Source organism: Chiloscyllium punctatum, chromosome 17 (assembly GCF_047496795.1).
Source record: "Chiloscyllium punctatum isolate Juve2018m chromosome 17, sChiPun1.3, whole genome shotgun sequence".
Taxonomy (NCBI): Eukaryota; Metazoa; Chordata; class Chondrichthyes; order Orectolobiformes; family Hemiscylliidae; genus Chiloscyllium; species Chiloscyllium punctatum.
In genome coordinates this window covers 88,299,664-88,326,390 of record NC_092755.1, presented here as the reverse complement: position 1 = coordinate 88,326,390, position 26,727 = coordinate 88,299,664, and the positions used below count along the sequence as shown (strand labels likewise).

At 45.4% G+C, this 26,727-nt stretch overlaps 1 protein-coding gene across 4 annotated transcripts in view; it reads left to right on the top strand.

Moving 5' to 3' along the window:
• The window catches only part of wscd2 (WSC domain containing 2), a 593,216-nt gene that overhangs the window by 30,765 nt on the left and 535,724 nt on the right, over nucleotides 1-26,727 (top strand). The window contains exon 1 of one of the 4 annotated variants that reach the window (XM_072587822.1): nucleotides 20,864-21,061. The exons of the other annotated variants lie outside the window; for them this stretch is intronic. The gene's annotated coding sequence lies outside the window, so the exon portion shown is untranslated. Of the gene's footprint in view, nucleotides 1-20,863; nucleotides 21,062-26,727 lie in introns of those variants that run through there. 4 annotated transcript variants of the gene reach the window in all.

The following is a 26,727-nucleotide window of genomic DNA, read 5'->3' as shown; positions in this document are numbered from 1 at the left end:
CTCCTCCCTCCACCTCCCGTAGCAAATTCATCGATTTGCACTGGTTTGAGTGCTGACTATCTCCCATAAATAACTGGAAGGGCTGAATCATCAGATCTCGGTCGCATGAGGCTGGAGAGCTGAAGCCTTACCCTAGGAAATATGAAATATTGGCTGAGATCCTCGTGCAGCACAGTGCTGAGGGAATGCCGTACAGCCTGTGTTTGGTTAGATATTGAACCAAATCTCCATCCACCCTCTCTCCTGGAATCAAGCCACTCTTTCTGAAGTGGAGAGGGGAGTGTTCTCCTGTGTCCTGGTCAATGTTTCTCCCTCAACCAGCATCGTTGAATGTCTTGTCATCATATTACTGTTTTCTGGAGCTTGCTGTGTGCAAATTGGTTGCTATGTTTCCCACATTGCATCAGTGACAACATTCCAAACGTAGTTTGTTGACTGTGAGGTGCACTCGGTTGCCTTATAATTATTAAAGGCTCTATACAAAGGTAGGGTACAGCCTGGATTGCATCTCAGGCTTTGCAAAACAACATCTCGGAGATAAATGACCAAACTTAGGAGGGGAAGTCAAAAGTTTTTAGCAATTAGCTAACCCATACTACAAATTCTCTTATTGCTCCATCGAGGGATTTAAACGCAATCAATTCCCTTGCATTTCTGCTTCAGAAGTTTATCACTAATTCAGTTTACGACTAAGTCTGTTATTGTCTGCCATTTAACTGTAGATTGCTGTCAGATAACCCTGTTGTGATTATTTCCCTGTTTTTTTTTGCCTCTCCACTGCACAGAAAGTTTTGGTTGGAAAAATCTTTACACGACAAATCACTGCAAATAATTGTAAATAAAATACAGAGCTTGAAAAGACAACATTTCTGACGCAGACAACAATGGACTCAGTCAGTCGCCATTTAGAAGAGTCGAGAGTGTGGTGCTGGAAAAGCACAGCTGGTCAGGCAGCATCTGAGGAGCAGGAGAATTGACATTTCATCAGGAATGAGGCTTGTGGGTCAGGGCTGAGAAATAAATGGGCGGGTGGTGTGGTTGGTGGGAGGTATCTGAAGAAAATAGACTGAAGAGTTACAGTGTGATGAAGGATTACTGATGCATTGATAAGCAACCTGGATTTAGGATGAGAAGATCTTGTCTGGGTATACTTAGGTTATGATGCTTTAAATAGGGCAACTATGATTAGGGGAAGTGGTGGCCTAGTGGTATTATCACTAGCCCTATTAATCCAGAAACCCAACTAATGCTTGGGCAATGAGGTTCAAATCCAACCACAGAGGATGGGGAAAGTTGAATTCAATAGAAGCTTGGAGTTAAGAATCTGATATGCCAATTGTTGGGGGGAAAGTCCATCTGTTTCATTAATGCCTCTTAGGGAAAGAAACTGCCATCCTTATCTGGTCTGGCCAACATGTGACTCCAGACCCAAGCAACGTGGTTGACTCTTAAGTGCCCTCTGGGCAATTATTGCTGGCCTGGTAATACTTCAGCAGCACACCCTCTGGAGAGACATGAAGTTACTGACAGTGAGTATTGTATTCCCAGTTTATATTGGACACCAACATACTCCTGAAATAGCTGTCAATGTTGCAGGCCTGATGAGAATGCACACTTAGTAATTTCAGCCTCATGGCTGCACCAAGGTTCAGACCATGAAATCATACAGTGAGGATAAGTTTATTCCACCCATTGAGGTCTGGCAAGTTTTTTGAAAGCTATCCCATTAATCCTATTTGTTTGCTTTTTCCCATTTCAGAGTCATACAGCACGGAAACAGACCCTTCTGTTTAATTAATCCATACTGACCATAATTCCCAAACTAAATTAGTCCCAACTGCCTGCTCCTGGCCACAATCCCTCCAAACCTTTCCTATTCGTGTATATATCTAAATGCCTTTTAAATGTTTGAACTGTACCCACATCTACCACTTCGTCTGGAAGTTCATTCCACACGTAAAGCACTCTCTGTGTAAAAATGTTGCCCCCATGCCTTTCTCCTCTCACCTTAAAAATATGCCTCAGTCTTGAAATACCCCACCCTAGAGAGAAAGCACCTGCCATTCACCTTATCTTATATAGTCACCTCTCAACTTCCTACTCTCCCACACTGTCCCATTCAAACCCTCCATTCCCAGCAACACCTTGGTAAATCTTTTTTTGAGTCCCTCCAGCTTAATAATATTGTTTCATTGTGAGACCTTCCTGATCAAGTGGATTTCAAATTCCATTTTGAAAATTACGATTGAATCTACTACAATTATTGGTTAAGGCAGTGTGTTTCAGCTCAAAACAACTCAATGAGTTTTAAATTAAACAACCACCTCATTCCCCTCTCTCTCCCCCCCACCTCTGGCTTTTTGGCCAATTATTTTAGATTTGTGCCTTCTACTTACTGACTGTCCTTTCAGAAAGCTTTAGAGAGAGATTTCTAATTAAACCTAAAACCTGGGGCAAGCCAGGGGAGATCCCAGAACCCGATCAGAAGTTACTTTCAAAAATATAAATTATAGAGTTCTGAGGAAAGGTGCTCAAGAGGAGGTGCTGCTGAGCAGATTTCGGCACACATCCAGTCACAGAGATGTACAGTATGGAAACCAACTGTTCAGTTCAACTCATTCATGCCGACCAGATATCCTAATCTAATCCAGTCCCATTTGCCAGCACTTGGCCCTTATCCCTCTAAACCCTTCATATTCATATACCCATCCAGATGCCTTTTAAATGTTGTAATTATACCGGCCTGCACCACTTCCTCTGGCAGCTCATTCAATACATGCACCACCCTTTGCATGAAAAAAGTTGCCCCTGAGGTCCCTTTTAAATCTTTCCCCTCTCACCTTTAACCTATACCCTCTAATTCTGGACTGCCCCAGCCCAGGGAAAATATCTTAGGTAAAAACAAGGACTGCAGATGCTGGAAGCCAGAGTCTACATTAGAGTGGTGCTGGAAGAGCACAGCAGTTCAGGCAGCATCCGAGGAGCAGGAAAGTTGATGTTTCAGGCAAAAGCTCTTCATCAGGAATAGAGGTAGGGTGCCTGCAGAGTGGAGAGATAAATGAGAGCTCCTGCTCCTCGGATGCTGCCTAACCTGCTGTGCTTTTCCAGTATCACTGTAATCTAGACCCAAGGAAAAGACCCTCATGATTTTATAAACCTCTTTAAGGTCACCCATCAACCTCCAATGCTCCATGTTGCTGGGAAACTCTTCCTCCTAGTTAAAATAAATGATCTGAGTGTTAAGCCCATCTATTCAATGTCCAGATAACACTTGGCAAGAAGAACTTCCAATGTCCTTTTTAAATCATAAAAAATTCCAAGATATGTCAGAGATGTATTAACACACAGAAGTTGACCTTGAACAACATAAGGAAATTGTAGCAGACAGTGTAAGATTTTGTCAGTTTTAAGTACATAGGGGTGTAAGGAATGTGAGCAGGTAGACACTGTTTGGTCCTTAGAATCCACTCTGATATTCAGCAACATCAAGGCAGAAGTTATAGTTCCAACCCATTTTCCCATACTACCCCTTAGCTCTTTATTTGTCCTGCAAAGAATTCACTTCAGGACAAATCCTTCTTTAGGTAAGGAAACCAAACCTGCACACTGTTCTCCAGGTGAGATTTCCCTCCTGACCTATACAATTGTATCAAGACTTCTTTATTCTCATACTCTAATTAGCTTCCAACAAAACATAAATTACAATTTTCCTTCCTAATTGTTTGTTGTATCTACATTTAATTACGTGATTCATGTTGACAGATCTTCCATGTCCCTCCAAATACAAATACTTTCCAGTCTCCTCCTTGCTTTGTGATTTAAACTTTTCCTGGCGAAATGGATAACATTGCACGTTGTCACAATGCTCTGCCAGGTTCTTGCGCACTAAAACCAACGGTCCTATGTCCTTCAATACCTTTTCTGTGTTGGCCCCATCACTGGCTATACCCTACAAACTTTGTCTCGTCAACAAACCTGGATCTGTTACTCACAGCATCATTCAGAAGGGAGAAGAAAAGATTGAAAATTGTGCGTGTGCACGATTGCATGGAATGCGTACAGTGAAGCAAGCAGCTGCACTCAACAGGGAAGATGGAGATGGAAAATTGGTTGGGAGGCAATGATTTTGAGGCAAGGTTTATAGGTGGAGCTGCTGAAGGTTATTCTGATCAATGCGGCAGTGACAAAAATTAGGAATACAGGTCGTTCTGCTATAATGTGACAGCTGTGTTCCTCTGCAACTTTGTGCTGCAGAAAATCATGCTATGGAAAACTGTTATAGAAAGTCTCGCTGTAGGAGATCATGAGTAGAAAATTGCTATACCCATTCAGTGGAAGGTTTGCCTTATCCAAACAACGTCCATTATTCATCAAACGCGTTATAGCCAATTCGCGCTGACCAAACACATATTTTCACAGGCGAAAGTGAGTACTGCAGATCCTGGAGATCAGAGTCAAGATTAGAGTGCTGCTGGAAAAGCACAGCAGGTCAGGCTGCATTGGAGGAGCAGGAGAATCAACGTTTCAGGCAAAAGCCTTTCATCAGGAATCAGCCCTTTCCTGATGAAGGGCTTTTGCTCAAAACATTGATCTTCCTGCTCCTCAGATGCTGTCTGACTTGCTGTCCTTTTCCAGCACCACTCTAATCTTGACAAGTTATAGCAGAACAACCTGTCCTCAAAATCAGAGGAGTACTGAGATCTTGGAGGGTTACAGGACTGAAGCAGTTTGCTGAGGATTAGGCCGTTTATCAAGAGGATGAGAATTTTAAACTGAAGAGATCAATGATGCAGTTAAATTCCTAGAACTGCATCAGTTTAGTAGTTGGATTACACACAGTGAAAAATATATGTGACAACGTAATGAATGGAACAGAATTACCACAAGGTGACCACAAATTAATACTGAGCTTATCTCCCTCAGTGTTTGTGCATTGTGCTGCAGCAATTATAAAAGCAAACAGAATATTAGGATGTTAGATGGAGTTGCAGAAGAAAGGTCAACCGAGGTTGTGCTAAAAAGTTTACAATGCACCCGCCAGACTGCACTGGAAATAAGTTGTTCCATTCCAGTCCTCAATCATAATTGAATCTAAAAACAAACAAATATAAGAAGGAATATAAGCCTGTGATTTGCAGAAAAAAAGGTTACCTGTTACGTGCAAACAAGGGTTATAATTGTGGGTTTTAATTGTGTCAAAAGCAATATAAGTGTATAAAATGGAATGAGAAAGTGCTGTTTTCCATGCTACTTTCAAGATTGTTATTCTCCTATTGTTCCTGAAACAAGGAAGGAAGTGTTACTTGACCTGTTTCTGGCTAATTAAGTTGTGGATTTAAAAAGTAAGTGAACATTGAGGATACAGTGACCACAAGATAATTAGGTTCAATCTCAGAATACAAAAGGAAATTGAACAAGCAAGAAACATGCCTGCAGTTATTCTTTGGTATCTTTGCAAATCTCTTTGTAATTTAGTTCCATTGAATAGATAAAGCAAGTCATTGCTCGCTTAAACAAAAGACTGGTGTTTTTCTCTAAAAGAAGGAAAAGTTGATCAATTGAACCATAAATCAGCAAGAGAAAAAAGGTGCGCTTTGAAAACTTTGGAATAAAGAAGGAGAATGGGTTAAGGTATTCTGTAAGTCACGTATCATTCTATATCACCAGTTTTTCTCTGTGGCTGGATCAGAACTCTGGAACGGTAGTGATGTGTTTGATCACATTAACTGCAGTCGTTCTGAATGCATGAAAACATAGAAAATCAGAGCTAGTGTGGGCCATTCAGTCCTTCAAACCTGCTCCACCATTCAATATGAGCATGGCAGATTATCCAACTCAGTTCCTCCTATCTCCCCCATACCCCTTGATCCCTTCAGTCCCAAGGACTGTACCTAACTCCATCTTGAACATATTCAGTGATTTGGTCTCAGCCACTTCCTGTGGCTCACCACCACTCCCTCAAAGACAAGAAATGCAGACTTAACTCGTGCACTCTCATCCCATGATGGAATATTTTACAAATTCTAAAACTTAAAATAAAGGAACAAATATTGTTTGCAGGACAGTAATAAAAAACAAAAATTCCAAAGCAAACAGAAAAATAAGAGGAACGCTATGCAAAGGGAAAGTACAAAGGCTAAGAGTGTGTAAGAGTTACAAAAAAGGACAAAAATATCAAGCGCATTAAGGACTTTCGGGGTAGAAGGGGCATCATCTGAGGTCAGATGGCAAAGAGACAGGAAGAAATACTCTGGCAGTAGTCAGTAGGGAATGGTTGACTCTAATGAAGTAAATTACTTTGAGCGTTTTAAGAGAGAGTATTCTTGTGGTGCAATGGTAGTGTGTTTGCTGCAGATTTAACAGCCCCAGGTTCAGGTTCCACTTGCTCCACAGATATACAGTAATATCTCTGAGCAGGTATGGTTCAGATGTATATTGAGGAGACTGTACAATCTCCTGAGGTTTGGGATGGCTTTTATGCAAAGGTGAACTATGCTCACGGAGTTTAAGTAGGTAAATTTCTGTTATCTGATGGCTTTTCAGAAAAAGACTAGGAAGAAATAGCGAACGTCCTGATAATTTTTTAAAACATTGTTTTTTAAAAAAGGACGTATCAGAGGAAAGCAGGAAAGAAAATGGGGTTAAGCTAGGCTAGCCAGACTGAATACAGGAACAAGGATGTCTTGCTGCAACCATACAAAGCATTGGTGAGACCACACCTCTGCAATATTGTGTACAGTTTTGGTGTCCTTATCTAAGAAAGAATGTTCTTGCTAAAGAGGGAGTGCATTGAAGATTTACCAAATTGATTCCTGGGATGCTGTGCTGATGTATGAGGAGAGGGATTGACTCAGTTAGATTATATTCACTGGAGTTCAGAAGAATGAGGGAGGGCTCTCAAGGATACCTATGAAATTCCAGCAGGATTAGACGGGTTAGATACAGGAAGGATCTTCCTGACAGCAGGGGAGTCCAGAAATGAGGGTTATACTTTAACGATGACAGGTAAATCTTTTTGGACTGAGATGAGAATGCGTTTCTTCACCCAGGGAGTGGTCAGCCTACGGAATTCACTACCACAGAAAGTGTTTAAGGCCAAACCATTATGTGTTTTCAAGAGAGAGTACAACTCTTGTGGCTAAAGGAATCAAGGGAAATTGGAGGAGGGGGAGCAGAATGAGGGTCAATGATCAGTCATGACCATTTTGAATGGTGGAGCAGACTGAAAGGGCCAAATGGCCTACTCCCTTCCTATCTTCTATATTTCTGTGGCTTCAGCTACTTTTGAATGACTGGATTTATAATATGGGATGAAGTTATGAAACATTTTCACTTACAAGATATATTGGTGTAAGCCAAGAACTCTGAAGAAATAATAGAAAGGGTAGATGAAGAGAAATGTGATCAATGCAGTTAATATCAAATTTTAAAGTGTATTCAACATGAAATTGTGCAATGACAACTTGAATTTATATGGCGGTTTTATCATAATACAGGTTTGACCATGTTTTGCAGCTGCTATGTCAATTTAATGCTAAACCACAGATTAGGACAGCAAGCACAAAGCATGTTTGATGAGATTGGTAATTGAAGAGTGACCAAAAGGAGGTGAGAGAGGTAGAGAAGCTTGGGGAACTAATCAGAAGGAGAAAGCGAGGACTGCAGATGCTGCAGACCAGAGTTGAAAAGTGTGGCGCTGGAAAAGCGCAGCAGGTCAATCAGCATCCGAGGAGCAGGAAAATCGACGTTTCGGGCATAAGCCCTTCTTCAGGAATGAGGTTGGTGTGCCAAGCGGGCTGAGTTAAAAGGTGGGGGAGCGAGGTAATTTGGGGGAGGGGCGCTGCGAATACAATAGGTGGAAGGAGGTGAGGGTGCGGGTGATAGGCCGGAGAGGGGGTGGGGGTGGAGAGGCCGGGAAGAAGTTTGTAAGTCAAGAGGGCGGTGCTGAATCCGGGGGTTGGGACTCCGATAAGGTGGGGGGAGGGGAAATGAGGAAGCTGGAGAAATCTACATTCATCCCGTGTGGTTGGAGGGTTCCTAGGCGGAATATGAGGCGCTCTTCCTCCAGGTGTCGTGCGGCCAGGGTCTGGCGATGGTGGAGGCCAAAGACCTGCATGTCCATGGTGGAGTGGGAGGGGAAGTTAAAGTGTTCAGCCACGGGGCGGTTGGGTTGGTTGGTGCGGGTGTCCCAGAAGTGTTCCCTGAAACGTTCCGCAAGTAGGCGGTCTGTCTCCCCAATGTAGAGGAGACCACATCGGATGCAGCGGATACAGTAAATGATGTGTGTGGAGGTGCAGGTGTATTTGCGACAGATATGGAAGGATCCATTGGGGCCTTGGAGGGAAGTGAAGGGGGAGGTATGGGCGCAAGTTTTGCACTTCTTGCAGTTGCAGGGGAAGATGCCGGGAGTGGTGGTTGGGTTGGTGGGGGGTGTGGATCTGACGAGGGAGTCGCAGAGAGAGTGGACTCTCCAGAACGCTGATAGGAGTGGGGAAGGAAATATATTCCTGGTGGTGGAGTCTGTTTGGAGGTGGCAGAAATGACGGAGGATGATACGATGTATCTGGAGGTTGGTTGGCGATTGGAGGGCCAGGATTCAAGGGAGGAGGAGCAGGAAGTAGAGGAGATGAGGTGGAGAGCATCGTCGACTAGAAGCTCAAGGTATGGCCACTAATGGTAAAATTTACGTAGATCATAGTTCCTGGAGTTAAAATGGGAAGGTGTGATCCTACAGATAAAAAGATGGTTGGAAATGGTGTTCCACTTACATTATCTACATTTCTCAGGGCTAATTTAACTGTAATATCAAAATAACAATCAAAAAATTTCGACAGGAATCTTTGTACTTGTTAGGGTCATACCTATCAACATATGCACATAATAATCTGAATTTGTCACTTGAGGGAACAGTATCAAAATTTACAGATGACTCCAAACTGAGGACTAGCACAGATTGTGAAAAAGGGCACAGGAGGACATAGATAGAATGCCTGTGGGTGTGAACAATATGGCTAACAAAAAGTTAAGTGAGAGATGAGAAATCTATTTATTCCTGAGTTGTGATGATCCAGAATTATTGCCTGGAAGAGTGATGAAAGTAAATTCAACAGTAACTTTCCAAAGGGGAATAGAATATACACTCGGAAAGAGGGAAACAAATTGCAGGGCAATAGCAAAAGAATAGATGAGTGGGATTAATTGGAGAACTGGGACGAGTATGATAGGCTGAATGGTCCCTTGTGTATGCCGAATGATTCTGATCTTATTAGTGGACTGATAGCAGATGCAGTTCATTGTAAATAAAAGGGGAAGATATATGTTTTTGAAAGAATAGGAGAGAATAAAACTTAAAATTTTAAACAAAGCAGTGCAACAGATGGGCAAAACATTAAAGGTAGCAGAGTTGGTAGATATGACCATAAAAGATGGAGATTCTTACCTATCATTGTTTGAATGTCACAGTTAAAAGAACACTGGGAAATCTAGGCAATATTGCACAGATATTGAAATTGCACAGTGCCATAATTAGGTGTCAGGCCTCACTGGGATAGTGCACTGGCAGTCAAGTCCCACTATTCCTGGAATTTATCACAAAAGTTTAAAGACTTTATCAAAGGTTGCAAACTTATCTGTTCATTTAGACTCAGGTCAACAGAAAGCTTGGGCCAGGTTTCTCTATTTAACAAGAAAAACTGCTTATTTCAAATAAATACATTTTAGCTACAGGTAAACAACTGTGAATGTTGACATAGATCACTACTTCTTAAATCTATATCCCTCTTACAAAATTCCCCCTCTACACACAGACAAACAGATACAGACAGAGAAAAAAAAAATTGGTGTAATGAATGGAGAGGAAGCCAGTTCAATGGTTCCTGTCCATAGCATTCATTTTGATGATCATTTTGCTGGCTAGGGCTTGATGTTCTTCAATCTCTCACCTCCAGTTATTTTTTACTTCCTTGTCAGAGGCACAAAGCAGCTGTGCCTCTGTGCCGATACAAGTTGCAAAGTCTCATGGTTACTATTTAAAAGCCACAGCTTGCAGCAGCTCCTAATCAAAAATAAACTGGCTTTCTTCAGAATTCAGATACTTCCTGCCCTCTCTTCCTGGAAATCCCAATGCTTCTGGCCATATTGTTCACACCCACAAGCTGTTAAACAACCTGGGAGACAATCACATAGTTGTTGGCAGGCTGATGGCTTTTGGCGTCGACAACTGGTCACCAATCCACAGACCCGTGGATTAGTTACCCGTCACCAGCCAAATCTTACTTTGTACACACCTCTTGGTGCCAGCCTGTTTGTAACTAAACTTCCACCACTGGTTGAAAAAGCAGCAGTGTAAACATTACTTACCGTGAGTGTCAGTAACTTAGTCATAGAGTCCTAGAAATGTGCAGCATGGAAACAGACCCTTCAGTCCAACTCATCTATACCGACCAGATATCTGAAATTAACCAAGTCCTATTTGCCAGCACTTGGCCCACATTCCTCTAAACCCTTCCTATTCATATACTCATCTAGATGCCTCTTAAATATTGTAATTGTACCAGCCTCCCCAACTTTCTCTGGCAGCTCATTCCATACACACACCACTCTCTGCATGGAAACCTTGCCCCTTAGTCCCTTTTAAATATTTTCCCTCTCACCTTAAACCTATGCCCTCTAGTTCAGGTCTCCCCCAACCCAGAGAAAAGACCTTATCTATTTACCCTGTCCATGTCCCTCATGATTTTATAAACCTTTTATAAGTCTCAGCCTCTGACGTTCCAGGGAAAACAGCCCCAGGCTATTCAGCCTCTCCCTATAGCTCAAATCCTCCAACCCTGGCAACATCTTTGTAAATGTTTTCTGAACCCTTTCAAGTTTCACAACATCCTTCCTATATTGCACACAATATTCCAACAGTGGCCTAATCAATGTCCTGTACAGCCGCAACACGACCTAGCAAACCCTATACTCAATGCACTAACCAAAATGTGTGGCAATCCCTTCTACCATCCTTGCTTTTTCTCAAACAGTTTATTTCCTACTTCAGTTCACAATCAGAAATATAGGGAAGCAAAAAGATCGTCTTTACGGAGGCCACAGTTGAAGTTGTGGGAACCCCCTTTATAAGAGAAAAATGAAAAGCAATGGAAAAGGTGAATTTTAATAGACTGAGATGTTATAAGAGATAACTGGCACTGGTGTGATGGGCTGAATGATCTCATTCTGCAGTGTATCAGTAAATGAGGTGTGATGGCTCAGTGAACAGTTTGTGTAGGTTTTCTGCCTGGTATTGGCCCTAGCCAGGATCCTTTTGTTTCTGAAAGTTCATGATATTGTAAATGGTAATATATTGGCTCAGGTCTTACAGTGGTGATGACAATTAAACTAACAATTTACCATCATTACATAACTGAAACTATCAGAAAAGGTAGGAGTCTGCAAGTCAATAGAATTATCCAAAATTGCTGGTAGCAATTCTGCTCTTCTCCAGTTGGTGCGCTGTTGAGGTTGCCTCCAGAATACAACCCCGACAGAATCAGTGAATTCACAAAAATATGTTCTTTAAAATGTTTGTATCCTTGTCAAAACCCTTGAAGAGGTTACACCTTGGTGATAGAGTTTTGTTTTGATTTGGTACTAACAGGGGACAGATAGACAGTGCAGAGATTCCCTGTGGACATTCCCCTCAGCAATAAGTATACCATTTTGGATACTGCTGGGGGAGAATGATCTACCAAAGGAAAGCCATAGTGGTCAGTTCTCTGGCACTGAGCCTGACACTGTGGCCTAGAAAGGAAGGGGGCAGAATAGAAAAACGCTAGTGGTAGGAGACTCGATTGTTAGGAGAATTGACAGGATATTTTAGATTAGATTATATTAGATTAGATTAGATTACTTACAGTGTGGAAACAGGCCCTTCGGCCCAACAAGTCCACACCGCCCCGCCGAAGCGTAACCCACCCATACCCCTACATCTACATCTACCCCTTACCTAAAACTATTGGCAATTTAGCATGGCCAAAATCACCTGACCTGCACATCTTTGGACTGTGGGAGGAAACCGGAGCACCCGGAGGAAACCCACGCAGACACTGGGAGAACGTGCAAACTCCACACAGTCAGTCACCTGAGGCGGGAATTGAACCTGGGTCTCTGGCGCTGTGAGGCAACAGTGCTAACCACTGTGCCACCGTGCTGCCCACAGGTCAGGATTTTGTGGTCAGGATTGGGATTCCCGGAAGGTTTGTTGCCTCCCTGGTGCCAGGGTCTGGGACGTCTCTGATCGGGTGTATAAGGTTCTGAAAGGGGAGGACGAACAGCCAGAAATTGTGTTACATATTGGCACCAATGATATAGCCAGGAAAAGGATTGAGGATATAAAAACTGATTTCATGGAGTTAGGGTGGAAGCTGCAGAGCAGGACGAACAGAATAGTGTTCTCGGGTTTACTACCGGTGCCACGAGATAGCGAGGTGAGGAACAGGGAGTAGCTTAACACGTGGCTGCGCAGCTGGTGTAGGAGGGAGGGCTTCAGATATGTAGATAATTGGGATGCCTTCTGGGGAAGGTGGGACCTGTACATGAAGGACGGGTTGCACTTGAACTGGAAGGGGACCAATGTCCTGGGTGGAAGGTTTGCTTGAGTGGTTCAGGAGGGTTTAAACTAGTATGGCGGGGGGGGTGGGAACCTGAGCTATATACCGGCAGTGAGAGTTGATGGAGATGAGGCAATAGCAAGAGGTAGCGCAGCCAGTGGGAAGGTATTTCCTGGGAAGGAACCAAGGGATCGGTCAAAGTGTGTTTGCTTTAATTCAAGGAGTATCAGGAATAAAAGTGATGAACTTAGAGCATGGATCAGTACCTGGTGCGATGATGTTGTGACCATAACAGAGACATGGGTTTCTCAGGGGCAGGAACGGTTGCTGGATGTTCCAGGGTTTAGAGCATTTAAAAAGAATAGGGAGGGGGGGGGGGGGGAAAAGAGGAGGGGGTGTAGCACTACTAATCAGAGAGGGTATCACAGCTACAGAAGTTACCATTGTCGAGGAGCGTCTGCCTACTGAGTCAGTATGGGTGGAAATTAGGAACAGTAAGGGAGCAGTCACCTCATTAGGGGTTTACTACAGGCCCCCCAATAGCAGCAGGGAGATGGAAGAAAGCATAGGTCGGCAGATTTTGGAAAAGTGTGAATGTGGAGGGTTGTTGTAATGGGTAACTTTAACTTTCCCAATATTGATTGGAACCTCCTTCGAGCAGATGGTTTGGAAGCAGTTGTTTTTGTAAGGTGAGTTCAGGAGGGTTTCCTAACTCAGTACGTTGACAGGCCGATGAGGGGAGAGACCATTTTGGATTTGGTGCTCGGCAATGAGCCGGGACAGGTGTCAGATCTTGTGGTGGGAGAGCATTTTGGTGATAGTGACCACAACTGCCTCACATTCTACATAGCTATGGAGAAGGAGAGAAGCAGGCACTATGGGAGGATATTTAATTGGGGAAAAGATGCTATCGGACGTGAGTTGGGAAGCATGGACTGAGAGCAATTGTTCCATGGAAAGGGCACTATAGACATGTGGAGACTGTTTAAGGAACAGTTGTTGCGAGTGATGCATAAATGTGTTCCTCTGAGACAGGCAAGAAGGGGTAAGATAAAGGAACCTTGGATGAAGAGAGTGGAGGAGCTTCTCGTCAAAAGAAAGAAGGCAGCTTATGTAAGGTGGAGGAAGCAAGGGTCTTGCTCAGCTCTAGAGGATTACAGGCAGGCGAGGAAGGAGCTCAGAAATGGTCTGAGGAGAGCCAGGAGGGGGCACGAAAAAGGCTTGGCAGGAAGGATTAGGGAGAATCCAAAGGCATTTTACACGTATGTGAGGAATAAGCGAATTATCAAAGAAAGAGTAGGACCGATCGGGGATAGCATAGGGAACCTGTTGTATAGAGTCTGCGAAGGTAGGGGAAGCCCTAAATGAGTTTTTTGCTTCTAGTTTTACTAAAGAAAAAGGACCTTGCAGTGAATGAAACCATTGAGGAACAAGTAAGCATGCTGGAATGGATAGAGATTGAGGAAGCTGATGTATTAAAAATTTTGACAAACATTAAGATTGACAAGTCGCCAGGGCCAGACCAGATTTGTCCTCGGCTGCTTTGGGAAGCGAGAAATGTGATTGCTTCGCTGCTTGCGAAGATCTTTGCATCCTCACTCTCCACCGGAGTCGTACCTGAGGACTGGAGGGAGGCAAATGTAATTCCTCTCTTCAAGAAAGGAAATAGGGAAATCCCCGGCAATTACAGACCAGTCAGTCTCACATCTGTCGTCTGCAAGGTATTAGAAAGGATACTGAGGGATAGGATTTATGACCATCTGGAAGAGCATGGCTTGATTAAATGCAGTCAGCACGGCTTTGTAAAGGGCAGGTCATGCCTCACTAATCTTATTGAGTTCTTTGAGGATGTTACTAGACAAATTGATGAGGGTCAAGCAGTGGATGTGGTGTATATGGACTTCAGCAAGGCACTTGATAAGGTTCCCCATGGTAGGCTCATTCAGAAGGTCAGGAGGAATGGGATTCAGGGAAATTTAGCTGTCTGGATACAGAATTGGCTGGTCGACAGAAGACAGCGAGTGGTAGTGGAAGGAAAGTATTCTGCCTGGAAGTCAGTGGTGAGCGGTGTTCCACAGGGTTCGGTTCTTGGGCCTCTACTCTTTGTAATTTTTATTAATGACTTGGATGAGGAGACTAAAGGATGGATTAGCAAGTTTGCAGACAACACAATGGTTGGAGGTGTCGTTGACAGTACAGAGGACTGTTGTAGGCTGCAGCATGATATTGACAGGATGCAGAGATAGGCTGAGAGGTGGCAGATGGAGTTCTACCTGGATAAATGCAAAGTGATGCATTTTGGAAGGTCGAACTTGAAAGTTGAGTACAGGATTATAGACAGGATTCTTGGCAGTGTGGAGGAACAGAGGGATCTTGGTGTGCAGGTACATAGATCCCTTAAAATTGCCACCCAAGCGGACAGGGTTGTTAAGAAAACATATGGTGTTTTGGCTTTCATTAACAGGGGGATTGAGTTTAAGAGCCATGAGATCTTGTTGTAGCTCTATAAAACTTTGGTTAGATCGCACTTGGAATACTGTGTCCAGTTCTGGTCGCCCTATTATAGGAAAGATGTGTACGCCTTGGAGAGGGCTCAGAGGAGGTTTACCAGGATGTTGCCTGGAATGGAGGGCTTATCTTACAAAGAGAGGTTGACTGAGCTCGGACTTTTATCATTGGAAAAAAAAAGGAAGAGAGGGGACCTAATTGAGGTGTACAAGATAATGAGAGGCATAGATAGAGTTGAAAGCCAGAGACTTTTTCCCAGGGCAGAAATTGTTAACACGAGGGGTCATAGTTTTAAGCTGTTTGGTGGAAAGTATGGCGGGGATGTCAGAGGCGGGTTCTTTACGCAGAGAGTTGTGAAAGTTTGGAATGCGTCGCCAGCAGCAGTTGTGGAAGCGAGGTCATTGGGGACATTTAAGAGACTACTGGACATGCATATGGTCACAGAAATTTGAGGGTTCGTACATTAGGTTTACCTCACATGGGGATCAATGGTCGGCACAACATCGTGGGCTGAAGGGTCTGTTCTGTGCTGTACTGTTCTATGTTCTATGTTCTATGTTCTGTGTTCTAACTTCACCGTTAGCCCTGGAAAACCTAATTTTACATTTGTGGACTAATGTATTTGTGGATAATAAAAATTACTGATTCAAATTTTTGTCCAGTTCCTCTTTATCCTGAGGCTTTCTCATTGAGTAAGACAATGTAAGGCATTCTCACTGCCTTCAGTATTATAACATTTTATTAAGTGCAGCTTTCTGATGTAGTGTCTAAGCTCTTATATTTTCATTCTTCCCTCTGGTTTGATCTTCTGCCCTACTCTGCTAATGTCAGTCGAACATTATCAATTACATCACCGCCACTGCATATTTTGTTATACCAAGTAACCTACCAAGTAACTTTTCTGATTGTTTCAGTTGTGTAATGATGGTAAACCTACACTACAGAAGGATTGTGTGTGCGTGTGTGAGACTGGAGCCTGGTGTGCAGTGCTGTACTACAGCGATCAGTGTGAGCTCCCTAATGGTTTCTGATCATCATAAATGAGGTTGAGGGATGATAGGCAAGGTAGAGGGTGTCACGAAGATTGGTCAGCTGGTTGACAGTGAAGACAAAGGCGTTAGGATACAGGAGGATATAAACAGATTGGTCAGGTGGACTTTAATCCTGATAAGTGCCAGGTGATGCACTTTAGAAGAAGTAACAAGACAAAGGAGGAAGTAATGAATGGCAGAAGTGAGGACTCCAGATGCTGGAAATCAGATTCTACATTAGAGTGGTGCTGGAAAAGCACAGCCAGTCAAGCAGCATCCGAGGAGAACACTGGGAAGCTCAGAGGATCTTGGGATGCTTGACTACAGATCCCTGATGGTGTCAGGGCAGGTTAATAGGTTGGATAAGAAGGCATCTGAGTTACTCCTGTTTATAAGTCATAGCAAAGACCATAAGAGCAGGGGTGGCACGGTGGCTCAGTAGTTAGCACTATTGCCTCACTGTGCCAGGGACCTGGGTTCAATTCCCGCCTTGAGCGACTGTCGGTGAGGAGTTTGCACGTTCCCCGTGTCTGTGTGGATTTCCTCCCACAATGCAAAGATGTGCAGGTTAGGTGGATTGGCCATGCTAAATTGCCCCATAGTGTTAAGGGATGCATAGGTTAGATGAGTTCATCCCTTGTGGTTGGAGGGTTCCTAGGCAAAAGATGAGGCGCTCTTCCTCCAGCCGTCATGTTGCTATGGTCTGGCGATGGAGGAGTCCAAGGACCTGCATATCCTTGGTGGAGTGGGAGGGGGAGTTGAAGTGTTGAGCCGCAGGGTGGTTGGGTTGGTTGGTCTGGGTGTCCCAGAGGTGTTCTCTGAAACGTTCCGCAAGTAGGCGGCCTGTCTCCCCAATATAGAGGAGGCCACATCGAGTGCAGCGGATGCAATAAATGATGTGTGTGGAGGCACAGGTGAATTTGTGGCGGATACGGAAGGATACCTTGGGGCCTTGGAGGGAAGTAAGGGGGTCACGGCGCAAGTTTTGCATTTCTTGCGGTTGCAGGGGAACGTGCCGGGAGTGGAGGTTGGGTTGGTGGGGGTGTGGACCTGACGAGAGAGTCACGGAGGGAGTGGTCTTTTCAGAACGCTGATAGGGGAGGGGAGGGAAATATGTCCCTGGTGGTCGGGTCCGTTTGGAGGTGGCAGAAATGACGAAGGATGATACGTTGTATCTGGAGGTTGGTGAGGTGGTAGGTGAGGACCAGGGTTCTGTCCTGGTGGCGATTGGAGGGGCGGGGTTCAAGGGCAGAGGAGCGGGAAGTGGAGGAGATGTGGTGGAGAGCATCATCGATCACTTCTGGGGGGAAATTGCGGTCTTTGAAGAAGGAGGCCATCTGGGTTGTACGGTATTGGAACTGGTCCTCCTGGGAGCAGATGCGGCGGAGACGAAGGAATTGGGAATATGGGATGGCGTTTTTACAGGGGGCAGGGTGGGAGGAGGTGCAGTCTAGGTAGCTGTGGGAGTCGGTCGGTTTATAGTAAATGTCTGTGTTGATTCAGTCGCCCGAGATAGAAATGGAAAGGTCTAGGAAGGGGAGGGAGGAGTCTGAGATGGTCCAGGTAAATTTGAGGTCGGGGTGGAAGGTGTTGGTAAAGTGGATGAACTGTTTAACCTCCTCGTGGGAGCACAAGGCAGCGCCGATACAGTCATCAATGTAGCGGAGGAAAAGGTGGGGGGTGGAGCCAGTATATCTACGGAACATGGACTGTTCCACATATCCTACGAAGAGGCAGGCATAGCTGGGCCCATGCAGGTTCCCATGATTACTCCTTTGGTTTGGAGGAAGTGGGAGGATTGGAAAGAGAAGTTGTTCAGAGTGAGGACCAGTTCAGTCAGTCGAAGGAGGGTGTCAGTGGAAGGATACTGGTTGGTTTGGCGGGAAAGGAAGAAGCGGAGGGCTTTGAGTCCTTCGTGATGGGGGATGGAGGTGTACAGGGACTGGATGTCCATGGTGAAGATAAGGCGTTGTGGACCAGGGAAGCGAAAATCATGGAGGAGGTGGAGGGCGTGTGTGGTTTCCTGAACGTAGGTGGGGAGTTCTTGGACTAAGGGGGACAGGACCGTGTCGAGGTATGCAGAGATGAGTTCGGTGGGGCAGGAGCAGGCTGAGACAATGGGTCGGCCGGGGCAGTCAGGTTTGTGGATTTTGGGCAGGAGGTAGAAACGGGTGGTGTGAGGTTGTGGGACTATGAGGTTGGAGGCGGTGGATGGGAGATCCCCTGAGGTGGTGAGGTTATGGATGGTCTGGGCGATGATGGTTTGGTGGTGGGAGGTGGGGTCATGGTCAAGGGGGCAGTAGGAGGAGGTGTCTGCGAACTGGCGTTTATCCTCAGCGGTGTAAAGGTCGGTGCGCCAAACTACCACCGCGCCTCCCTTGTCTGCCGGTTTGATAGTGAGGTTGTGGTTGGAATGGAGGGAGTGGAGGGCTGCACGTTCCGAGGGTGAGAGGTTGGAGTGGGTGAGAGGGGTGGAGAGGTTGAGGCGGTTAATGTCGCGGTGGCAGATGGCTATGAAGAGATCGAGGGCAGGTAAGAGGCCAGCACAGAGTGTCCAGGCGGATGGCGCGGTAGTGGTTTGGCGCACCGACCTTTACACCGCTGAGGTTAAACGCCAGCTCAACCACAAGGGATGAACTCAGATTTCTCCAGTTTCCTCATTTCCCCTCCCCCCCCCCCACCTTGTCTCAGTCCCAACCCTCGAATTCAGCACCGCCTTCCTAACCTGCAATCTTCTTCCTGACCTCTCCGCCCCCACCCCCACTCCAGCCTATCACTCTCACCTTAACCTCTTTCCACCTATCGCATTTCCAACGCCCCTCCCCCAAGTCCCTCCTCCCTCCCTTTTATCTTAGCCTGCTGGACACACTTTCCCCATTCCTGAAGAAGGGCTCATGCCCGAAACATCGATTCTCTTGTTCCTTGGATGCTGCCTGACCTGCTGCGCTTTTCCAGCAACACATTTTCAGCTCTGATCTCCAGCATCTGCAGTCCTCACTTTCTCCTCGGGGGTAACTATAGGGTCTGGGTGGGTTACTCTTCAGAGGGTTAGTGTGGACCTGTTGGGCCAAATGGTCTGTTTCCACACTGTAGAGATTCTATGAAGTCAGGGAGGCTATGTTGGAGCTGTACAGGAATAGGGTTAGGCCACAACTGGAGTACTGTGTCCAGTTGTGAACACTGGGCCGTAGGAAGGATGTGATTGCAGAAGAGATTCACTAGGATGTACTCAGGTTGTTTTCTTTGAAGAAGGGAATGTTGAGGAGAGAACCTGATAGAGATGTATAGGTTTATGAGGGGTATGGACAAGGTGAATAAAAAGCAGCTATTCCCTTAGGTGTGGATCAATAACAAGGGACATAATTTTAAAGTGAAAGGCTAGAGATTTGGAGGGGATTTGAGGAAGAACGTTTTCATCCAGAGGGTGGTGGAGGTGTGAAACCTCACAACCTTTAAAAAGTACTTTGCTTAGCACCTGAAGTGTCATAATAGTCGAGGCTGTGATTGTCGTGTGGGAAGGTGGGACGAGTGTAGGCAGCAGGATATTTTTGGTGATACAGACCTGTTGGGCCAGAAGGTGTCTTCTGAACTTTATGATTCTGAATGCATGGTGGCACAGTGGCTAGCAGTGCTGCCTCACAGCACCAGAGACCTGGGTTCAATTCCTGCCTCAGGCAACTGTCTGTGTGGAGTTTGCACATTGTCCTCGTGTCTGCGAGGGTTTCCTCCAGGTGCTCCAGTTTCCTCCCACAGTCCAAAAATATCCTGGTCAGGTGAATTGGCCATGCTAAATTGCCCGTAGTGTTAGGTGAAGGGGTAAATGTAGGGGAATGCGTCTGGGTGGGTTGTTCTTTGGAGGGTCGGTGTGGACTTGTTGGGCCGAAGGGCCTGTTTCCACACTGTAAGTAATCTAATCTAGCCAGAAAGGTGGGGTTGAGCCCTGTTCTGTTGGTACCAATCTGATACCTGCTGGCAGTCCAGTCAGTTACCACCAAAGGATTCCGATAGCAGCATCTGGTTTATCCGATAGCAGCATCCTGTAGTGATGGAAGAGACTGCAATTTTAATCCCATCAAGTGGTTGACCAGAAATCTCTGCTGCTCTTACCACCTTCCATTGGCTGATGGCGGAATGATTTGCAGGTTGATATTTAATTTGTTTAGTGGCAGTACCTTCCTTACACACCTGCCTTAGTTAATAGGTTCTCGAGTGGGACACAAACCTGGATTTTCTGGCTCAGATGTGGGGACCCCATACCCAGCAATTAGGGCATGCATTAAAATCACAACAATTCAACAAAAGGGAGGTTTATGGCTGAATGGTGAAATGCTTTGTTTAGACCTGTTGAGGCAAAGAAACCAGAAGAGGATAACAGCAAGCTGAGGGGTGAAGCTTTATTGGGCTGAATGTCCTTTTCTCGTTCTTGGATATTCAAGTCCAGCAGCTGATCTGGATTGATTGCATTCAAACCCTTGCAGTGCCTTTGTGAATATGTCGGTATATTAACAAATTCATGCAGAAAACCAATGCAAGTCTTGTACTACTGTATATTTTAGAACTGTTTCAAGTTTAGTTGGTTCTGGCAGGTGGAATCATGTTGTATGCAACAGAATCACAGAATCCCTGCAGTGAAGATAGAGGCCACTCAGCCCATTGAATCTGCACTGACCCTCTGAAGAGCATCCCATCCAGAACCACTCCTCCACCGTATCAATGTAACCCCACCTTTAACAATGGCTAATCCTCTAAACTTGCACATCTCTGGACGCTGAGGGCAATTAACCATGGCTAATCCATCGAGCCTTAGGATTGTGGGAGGAAACCAGAGAACTCAGAGGAAACCCACGCAGACCTGGGAAACTGTGCACACTCCACACGGACAGACCAGCGAGAGAGATTCCATTGCTGGTTTCTAGCTGCTGAAACCTTCATGTGAGTAGCACTTCTACAGATGAGAAGAGTATATTGGCAATACAGGTGAATGAATATGTGTGTTATCAACTTTCCCATTAACACTCTTATGATTAGGGTTGCCAAAACACACAGGTTGGGCGTGGAGGCTGTAGGATATGATGAATGAGAATTTAAAGAAAAGTAACAGGAATGTTACGAAAAATCAATGTATACCGTTTTCATTTTCTACAAGTTTCTTTCAGCTATTGGATGCTACAGCATCTGAGGTTGAATGATTCCTGAGTGTCAAGCAGCTATTTGTCCAATCAAGTGCAGTTGGTACATCTGGAGTTGGCTTAGTGCATTGATAAGTGGTAGGTGTCTATGAGCCATGCTACAGGTCATGTGATGAAATCTCCACGAATACGTTGCAACAGAGTTGGCAACCCATTCACTTCACTCCAGAGCCTCCCAAGTGAAGCGAATCATTGCAGATTGTGTGATTGCCATCTCACCTACACAGCAATCAGCATCTTCAACAGCACGGGGGCACCGAAAACAATTCCCACACCTCACCAGCCCCCCCCCCCCCCCCCCTCACCGCAGCATCATGTGAGGCACAGGTAACTTCCCACAGATGCAGAATAACGCTGCTGCTTTCTGATCTCTCAACTGCTTGGATGAGTCACAGTCTGGCGACAGAACCCTTCTTCTCCATGCATCCTTTTGGGTGTGAGAAGAGTTGGATTTGTTTATGGGGTATTTTGATAGGAGCAGCACAGTTAAATCCTTACAACAGATGGTGATCAGGCATTTATAGCGCAAACAAGACCTCACTCCTCTGCACCAGATTTTCCATTAATGAATGTAGTTTTCAGCTCGTCTGCATTTTAGACTTGAGGTGAGAGAAGGCAGTCTACTAGCAGTACAAAGCAAGCCTAAGGAAAGGTGTTCATTAGTTCCTCTAGGCACTGAGCTAAAGCTCACCAAAGATGCCTTTTGTTTTGCTTTGGTGAGTCCTGCTGTGCTTTTTCTAGCGCCACACCTTATTGACATCTTTGGTCCACACGCATCATCCAACCCTACCTTCCAGTGGGCAACCCTTTCAACTCCCACTCCCCTGATGGCATGTCCATTCTCAGCCTCCTCCACCACCTCGACAAGGCCACTTGCAAACTGGAGGAAGAACACCTCATCTTCCGCCTCAGGACCCTCAAACCACAAGGCTTCACCAGTTTCCAAACATTCCCACCCCTTACCTCTTCCCAGATCCAACTCCCTAACTCAGCCCCGCCCTCTTCGCCTGACCTACCTGTCCATCTCCCTCCCCACCTATCCGCTCTACCCTTCTCACTGACCAATCACCAACATCTACCCATCGCCATCCCACCAACCTTTCCCTGCACTCCCACCCCTCCTATTTATCTCTCAGCTCCCTTCCCCCCCATTCCTGATGAAGGGTTCTGGATTAGAGTGGTGCTGGAAAAGCACAGCAGTTCAGGCAGCATCCAAGGAGCAGGAAAATCGACGTCGGCTTTTGCCCGAAACGTCGATTTTCCTGCTCCTCAGATGCTGCCTGAACTGCTGTGCTTTTCCAGCACCACTCTAATCCAGAATTTGGTTTCCAGCATCTGCAGTCATTGTTTTTACCACCCTGATGGAAGGTTCTGCCCAAAGCATTGAGTCTCCAGCTCCTCGATGCTGCCTGACCTGCTGTGTTTTTTCCAGCGCCACACTTTATCGACTCCGACTCTCCAGCATCTGCAGTCCTCACTATCTCTGAGACCACACCTGGATGTTGTGCACAGTTTTGGTCCCCATATTTGGCATTGGAGGCAGTGTAGAGGAGATTCACTAGATTGATCCCCGAGTTGAGGGGTTTGTTGTATGTAGAGAGATTGAACAGTTTCAGCCTATTCTCTCTTGAATTTAGAAGAATGAGGTGAGATCAAATGGAGGTATTCAAGATGATAAAAGGTGTGGATAAAATAGACATGGACCGGATACTTCCTCTTGCAGGGCATTCTAGGACGAGAGGTCATAGTCTTAAGGTAAGGGGGAGCAAATTTCAAACAGAGCTGAAGAGAAACTACTTCTCCCAAAGGGGTGTGACTCTGTGGAATTCACTACCACAAAGTGGGGTGGATGCTGGGACAGTGAGTAAGTTTAAGGGTGAGTTGGACAGATTTTTAATTGGTAATGGGTTGAAGGGACACAGAGGGAAATCAGGAAAATGGGGGTGAGGAGCGTGTCAGCCATGATCAAATGGTGGACCAGACTCGATAGGCCGAATGGCCTAATTCTGCTCCTATATCTTATGAACCTTCAAGAAAAGTTGGCTCTTTTCCATGTTTTGCACGTGGGGGAGTTTAGGGTCAAGCTTTAACTAGACATGTGTTGGCTGTGGCTTGATGGGTAGCACTGGCCCTCCTGCGTTCGGAGGTTGTGGGGTCAAATCCCACACTGGCAACTTCAAACCAGCTCAGCTGATGTTGAGCTGTAAGGAAGTCTTGCATTGTCCTCTTTTGAATGAAACCTTAAACCAAAGCTGTGTCTTCTCTCTGACATCAAATGTCAGAGATTCCCTTTGTAAAGAAATGGCAAAATTCTTTCCCATGTCCTGGCCCATTGTTTACACTTCTCCATGTGACAGCAAACAGATTATTTGCACAACATCATATCGCTATTTGTTGGATCCTGCTGTGCACAAAGATCCTGCTCTTCCTTGTAACAGTACAACTGGACTTCATTTCAGTGGAAAGTACTTTAGGACATCAAGCTCTTGTGGAGAGTGCTGTCTAAATGCTTCTTTTTCACTTTGCTGACAGTGTCTCTCTCTATATTGACAGTAAATGGCAGCAAAAACACAAGTTTTTGTTTTCTATTTATTATTCTTTCCATCAAGTTTTCCTTCTGGGGTGACAATGTTTACTTTAAACACATTAAAAAAGACATAGATGAACAGTCCTTCATTGCTAAAGGGATTAAGTTTAAAAGCAGGGAGGTTATGCTGCAGCTGTACAGGGTGCTGGTGAGACCACCCCTGGAGTACTGTGTGCAGTTTTAGTCTCCTTACTTGAGAAAGGTTGTACTAACACTGGAGGGGGTGCAGAGGAGGTTCACTGTGTTGGTGCTGGAGATGGGAGGGTTGGTTTATGAGGAGAGATTGAGTAGACTTGTGACTATAGTCATTGGAATTTAAAAGAATGAGGCGGGATCTTATAGATCTAAAATGATGAAGGAAATTGATAAGATAGAAGCAGGGAGGTTGATTCCACGGGCGGGTGAAACTAGAACGAGGGGGTGTCGCCTCAAAGTAAGGCGGAGCAGATTTAGGACTGAATTGAGGAGGAACTTCTTCACCCAAAAGGTTGTGAATCTGTGGAATTCCCTGCCCAGTGAAGCTGTTGAAATACCTTGTTAAATGTTTTTAAGGCAAAAATAGATAGATTTTTGAGTAGTAAAGGAATTAAGGGTTATGGCGGGTAAGTGGAGCTGATTCTCAGGAAATGATTGGCCAGGATCTTATAGAATGGTGGAGCAGGCTCGATGGGCCAGATGGCCTTCTCCTGCTCCTGTTTTGTTTTTATGCTGTTATGTTACTGCTTGATTGATTGTCACGTATATGTTTTACAAATACAGTGTAAAGTGTTGTTTAATGTCATCAGTCTCTGGCGCCACCTTAAAACACAGAAAATAAACCAAAACATAGAATCTTTGGAACAGCTCTGCTTTGGGGTCAGCCAAGGACCTGGATCTAGCCTCTTCCACTCAATCCTGAATCCGCATTGGTAAGCCAACAATACTGCTGAAACTGTGCCGTCTTTGGAACAGAGTCACTGTTCTCCTGTGCCATCTCACCTCCACCAACACCACTACTGCCACGAGGTCACCCTGGGACAATCTCACTGATGTAGTTGCCACGGGTGCCACAGGGCCCTGTGCTGGGAGCAAGCTCATCACCGTCTCTGTTGCCAGGCGACCGGGCCTAGCCGTGCACCTGGAAGCTCTTTACTGGCCTGGTAGTAATTCTTTGCATGTCTGACGAATATGATAAGGTTCTGAACACGCAAATTGACATTGTTGTTGTCATGTTTGTTGGCTCATTGCTTGGTAGGCCTTGGATCTATTTGTAACATGAGTTTGTTCAGGAACATGCCACCCACCAAATCCATGGATGTGGTGACTTTGCCATTGCTCCTCTCTCCCATTGGCCCAAAGGTTTTAACCCAGGTTACCAATGGGCTTCCCAGAATGCACTCCGTCAGTTCCAAGACGGGCGACTCCATGGCCAGAGGGTGTGGGCAGTGAGGAGTTGCTCTGTGAAGAGACAGGTTAGTCTGAGCCAAGCCACGTCCACCCTCTGAGGTCAAGACCTTCACATCACCACCACCAACCCCTCCCAGTCTCGCTCCCTCTTTCCATGGGAGAAAATTAGATCCACAAACTTCCCTTGACACCATAGCAACCCAGTGAGGCCTCTGCCATTAGGCTTCAAGGCCTGTAATATCAATGAGACCTCAAAGTTTGACCCCATCAGTGTAAAGAGATCTTGCTTGTTTAACTTGTGGTCCAGTTACATCTTTATCGCTCATCTATGCAAGAAAAATGAGGAAAGAAAACAACTTCAAGGTGTCCCAGAGCACTTTGCAGCCATGGGAGAACTGTCAAAATGTAGCTTAGAATTTGTGCTATTAATGAATCATTTGACAGGGCTGAGGATACCCAATCAATGAGAATCTCCAAGGTCATGAGCAACAGATTTTGTTTGCCTCAAAGAGACTCTCTCAAACTGAGAGAGCAGAGTTGATATTGAAAGTTCTTCTATGATCCATATGAAGCAGATAGCAGGCCCAAGGAACTGTTTGGTCACTCTTGCCCCCATTTCATCTCTTCAAAGGTTTGTCTTCATAGAATCCTGACTGTGCAGAAGCAGGCCATTGAGTTCACACCAACCCTCTCAAAGAGTGTCCTGCCCAGATCAACTCCCCTACCCTGTCTCTGTAACCCTGCATTTCTCATGGCTGATCCACCTAGCTTACACATCCCTGGACACTATGGGCAATTTAGCATGACCAATCTACCTAACCTGAACATCTTTGGATTGTGGGAGGAAGCTCCACGCAGACACGGGGAGAATGTGCAAACTCCACACAGACAGTCGCCCGAGGCTGGAATTGAACCCGGGTTCCTGGCGCTGTGAGGCAGCAGTGGTAACCACAGTAGCATCATGCTCCATGCTACCCTGTGCCTTTGCAAAGCAGGTTCTTTCTCTCCACGCTGTATTTAAATTCACTCTTTGACCTATTTTGGAGTTGGCAATCATTGCCGAACCGAGGGTGGCGTAATGTTGACCAGTTGTCTTGGATACACTGTAAGGAAGGTGCTCACTACTTTAACCTGCTTTGTGTTTGGGAAGAACATGCACTGACTCACGGACTGAGTGCAAATCAGAGCACCTTCCCCAGACGGTTCTGGCATTGGTCTAACGACGTCGCTGCCCCATCTGACCCTACCATAAGGTTGGGAAAAGCCTGCAATGCTACAAGTTTAGTCTCTTGATAACACTCGTCACAGGATTTTGTTTATCAACTGGCTGAATTAGGTTGCTAGGCAACACAGCAAGCCTATCTTGTTTTCAAGTCTCTGTCAGGCTAGCTGATTGTTCAAGTGCTGTATTTTCTGTTGAATGTATTTGTACAACC